The sequence below is a fragment of the Mus caroli genome, chromosome 9 (assembly GCF_900094665.2).
Source record: "Mus caroli chromosome 9, CAROLI_EIJ_v1.1, whole genome shotgun sequence".
In the NCBI taxonomy this organism is placed as follows: Eukaryota; Metazoa; Chordata; class Mammalia; order Rodentia; family Muridae; genus Mus; species Mus caroli.
Genome location: NC_034578.1, coordinates 94,018,284 through 94,023,249, shown reverse-complemented (window position 1 = coordinate 94,023,249; position 4,966 = coordinate 94,018,284).

Genomic DNA, 4,966 nt, shown 5'->3' with positions numbered 1-4,966 from the left:
GAGAAAGGAACCCCCTTGCCCAGACATTTATTTGAGAGTAAATTGTTGACACCATCTCCAAATTAAGTTTAATAAGCATGGTGCAGAGACACAGAGACAACTTATTCATCTTCTGTAACATTGTATACCATGGTGGGGCCCCAACTGTCCTGGTAGGGGAGCATTAATCTAAATGTCTTATGACCTTGTCATTATCTTAGAGTAGGACTGCTTAATTCTGTTACATTGTTTCTCTTTGGTTTAATCTATTTAATTCACTATAGATAATTATTTGAAATAATGCACAATGGTTTTAATTTTGGCAAAAACTTGCGGTTCTCTCTTAGAGCTGTCTCAAAATGGGGCAATGATCAGGTTTTACTTTGGGAAATTCAGAGCTTAAACAAGAGGGTGACTGTGGGTACTGATGGGAGAAAAGAGGACCTCTGAGCTTATCTCTGAAGGTCTGTTAGGGCCAGCTGCCATCACTGTGCTGAGAGGGAATGTCATCAGTCGTGTTTCTGTCAGAACAAATTGGCCCCTTTCTTAAGTTCTTATCCTGGCCTCAAGGCTTGGCGAGGAAAGATCACTCCTGTAACCTATGGGTATTGCCACCTCTACTCATGCAGCTATGCAGGCCCCAAGCCTGGAGGGCACTTGAGGCAGAGCTGAGGACATAGCAGAGCCCTCCCAGGAGAAGGACTGTGGAAAGCTGGGATGTTCCAATGCATTGGGATGGCGTGATGGGCTGCTCCTGCCACCGATGACATGGACAAGGGACATTCAGGGTTGAGCTGAGTTCCATCACAGTTAGACACTGAACTATTTAGGTTACTTTTGTTAGATACTGTCTTGGCATCCTAGTTAACTGAGACAGTTTCTAAGTTAGGGCTTCCAGAGAGATATGTGACAGGGGCAGGGGGCTCACCTTATTTGAGGGGCCTTAGGGTTTTAGAGTCTAAAGTTTACCCACTAACTATCTCCATGACTTCAGGGGACTTGTCTGCATCAGAAACTCCAGGGTACGAGCCCACATCCTGTGTGTTTACTCATGTGAACATGTATATATAGCAGAGTGAGTTTCTAACACTCTTCAGTTGCTGAGGCAAAGTCATGGGCTTCCCTTCTGACTTCTGTGCTCACAAGGCTCCCTGTGAGCTTCATCTCCTCATTACTCACACCTGTGAGCAAACTCTTACACTTACCTCAGCCAAGGCCTCTTTGGTCCTTTTTGTTTGTTTAAATTCAATAGATTGGTTTTCTATCTATCTATCTATCTATCTATCTATCTATCTATCTATCATCTATCTATCTATCTCTATCATCTGTCATCTTTCTGTCCTACTACCTGCCTGTCTGTCTGTCTACCTGGTTTCCTATCATCAGCTCTAAATTGTTATTTGACTCACAAGGCTCTGAGGACTTGTGAGCCCAGATTGATAGGTGAAGAAACTGAGGCACAGAATGTTTACCAAGTTCTTTCACCTCACAGAGCTAGGAAGGAACTTGGTTGGGAGAACCTAAGCCCAGGATATGGGGATCCAGAGCTCAGGCACCTCAGCCTGTGTTCAGCAGGGTTTGTATAGCTCAAGTTGGCTTCAGCAGCACCTTCCTGAGATAGTCCTACTTCTCAAGTTCGAAGTCACGTGACACCAATATAGGATGGTCTCTCTTAGAGCATTCGTTGAAAGACTGTAACCTTCATTCTTCATTCCAAAGCAGACTCAAAACTCCTCATTGTTGATGTAATTGTCCCAGGGACAATTGTGGGGAACTTTCTCCACAACTCTAAGGTACCAGTCAAGCCTCATCTTTTGTCAACCCTTGTGGGTGTCACAGTGCTGTGGTCATGCTTTGGAGATTTGGGGTGACTCCATTATAAGTGTCTGACAATGTTTTTATAGGTACCAAAGGATTGAGAGCCTTTGTGTACCCCATGACAAGGACATCCACATGTTGGTCAGGCAGGGTTTGAAGTTGTGGTAGCATCAGTAGCTTGGCCCTGGAGGTGAGAGGGGCTAACGGGCCACAAAGGAGGCTGAGCAGTCACCAAGATGCAAGCTGCTGCCAACCTAGGATCAAGGCTCTGCAAAGTGTTGGAGAGAGACAAGTCTGTTGCTATGGTTACAGGGTTAGACACAACACACTGTCCTCTGCTTCACATGCACAGATTTGGCAGCAGGTGAACATTGAATTAAATATGCTTATCCTGTGCCAAACTCCTAAGTGCTGGTTCTCATCCTTTTTTATTACTACTGAGAGGATGACTGCCAGAATAATTCTTTCCAAAGCCTGAGCAGGTCACTTTCCTGCTCAAAAGCATCCTTGGCTCTCTACTCCCCACTAGAACCAGTCCTGGCATTCAGACCATTCAGTGAGAATGACACAGAGTCTTCATGTGCCCAGAGCTTCTAAAGTTAGGACCACAATGACCACATGTGCTGTACCAGGGCCATGCCTTGGTCTGCCATCAGAGCTTCACTGCTGGGTGTGGCATTTTTGTATTGGAAAAGGGCGATCTCTTGGAGAGGTCTCAGTATCCGAGGTAGTATGGGACAACTTATGGCATTTAAAACAGTTCCCGCTGCCCAATGAGTGTGGCCAGTCATTGCCTGGTATATAACAAGCCTTCAGAAATAGCCATATATGAATGAATGGTCTTTTCAAGAATGACTGTCTGAGTTCTCTTCTGATGGGGACAGAAACAGGCTGGTCAACAAAGAGTTGTCCCACAGCATGGGCAAGGTTATAGGACATCTAGGCTTTCCGCTCCTTTGGAGACACTGATGATAACAATTAAATTCTAGTGCCGGTCTAAAGCATTTATTAACCTCATTATTGTTATTTTAATCTGGGTCTTTGTCATGTGCCATGCAGGAAGCTTAGCAGTATTCCTGTCCAAGTCCTGAAATCATATCTACAGATACTGCTGAAGGCCCCAGGGTGAGAGCACAGCTGAGCTACCCATCTGGAATCTCTGGTCCAGGGCAGCTGCTCTCAATTCTGTGGCATGCACAATCACCTAGGAGCTTTAAAAACTAAAGATGCCTGGTCTTTGACCCAGCCCAAATAGAAGTGGCTCTGGGAACAGCCTGGGTACTCCCCAGGGGCTTCTCGTCTTACTAAAGAGATTCACTGCTGCTCTATTCATAACATCAGGGGTTGGAAAAAGCCTGGATGATGTTCATCAACTGATGAACACCTGAGGCAGCATGGGAACACGTGGTGTGAATGGATAACAAACATGTGGTCCATTTATGCAAGGTAATATTATTCAGCTGTTAGGAAAGCAGAAATTATAAAATTTGAAAGTAAACAGATGAGGTTAGAAACTATTATCCTGAGTGAGATAACCCAGATCCAGAAAGACAAACATTGCATGTTTTCTCTTATGTATGGATGTAGGCTTTTGAGCTTTAGATATGTGTGTTTTATTCAGAATAACCACAGAGATTAAGTATAGGACTACAGGGAAGGACAGGATCTTCCACAGAAGGAGAGGTAGAGTATGGTGTTATAAAGGTATGCAAGGGAAACTAAATCAGAAGGATTAAAATGTGTGTGTGGTGGTGGTGGGGTTGAGAGCGGGGTAGAGGCTCCTTGAAAAGCCAAATTGAAACCTATTATTGTAGAAGCTTTCTAAAACACATGCATGTGTGCAAGGAATTTAAATGAGGTCACCGTATACATAGGGGAGAAAATGCCCAACATGACATCATATGCTACCAAATAAAACCGCAGTACCAGGACTGGGTCTCATATTTGTGAATCATTGTCTAAAGGGGTAGTGTAGACCCCTCAAACACCCAGGCTATTGCTAATGCAATTGTTTACCCTCCACAATCGGACAGTAAGATCCCATCTCTGAAGATAGCTAGTAATTATGGCAGAGAACATGGGGAAGTCTAGCTGGTATTCAACTGGAAGCTTGGCCCCAACTGACTAGCATTCATAGTGATCGAAGGTGTCTTATACACTATCAGAGGAGAAAAACAATCAACAATCTGACACAGATGCCAACAATATGAGATGTTTGGTATAATATGATATATAAAATAAATATATAACATATAACATCATATAACATATATAATATGAGATATATGATAGATATGATATGTAATAAGAGATCAGCCTGCAAGATATGCTCAGTGGTGCAAAAGTGGCAAGAATGTTAGAAGAGTAACCAGCCACGTTTGATTGGGTTTCATTGGGTGAAACCTGTTTTGCTAATGAGACCAAGAACCTAAGACTAGACAGGCTACAGGCCCAGTGGAAATACTACTATTATTTTACTAAACATAACACTAAAGCAACCCATAATGACACATCACTATACCCACGGGCCAGTCCATCACTCAGTTCTCAGCAGAAAAGCTTCATCTTGCAGTAGACAGAGATTCCCCAACCAGACAATGGGCAGAGACTGGGAGCCTTTGGATGACTCAGTCCTGAATGGATGTCTTTATCAAACTCCTCTCTGAAAGGCTCACAGATCTATACAGAAAAGGAAGGGTTGCGAGATTCAGAGGTGGTGGCTGATTTCAAGGAAATACTTTCTAGGCACAGCAGGGCAGAAGCATAAATGAGCTACAAAGACTGTGATGACACACACAAGACCTGCCCAAGTTCAAGTCAGAGAAAAATGCCAGCACAAAGGAGGGGAAGTGGGCACAAAGTTTCATTAAGAGCCAAGAAACTCTTTGCAAAGGATGGCTGCCAGGAGAGGAAAAACCAGTTTTCTTCAATAGAGGGGCAGAGGGAACAGGCTCCATGCTCAAGAGTAGACAGCCAACACAGATCAGATGCCTTGTGTTTTAGTGTCTTTTGTTTTAAGAGAAAGAATATGAAGTTGGGTAGGTAGAATGGGGAAGGATCCGGGAGATGTTTGGGGATGGGAAAGAATATGATAAAAATATACTGTGTGAAATTCTCAAGGAATAAATAAAAAACAAAGAAACAAAATGCCAATGTAACCAGAGCTTGG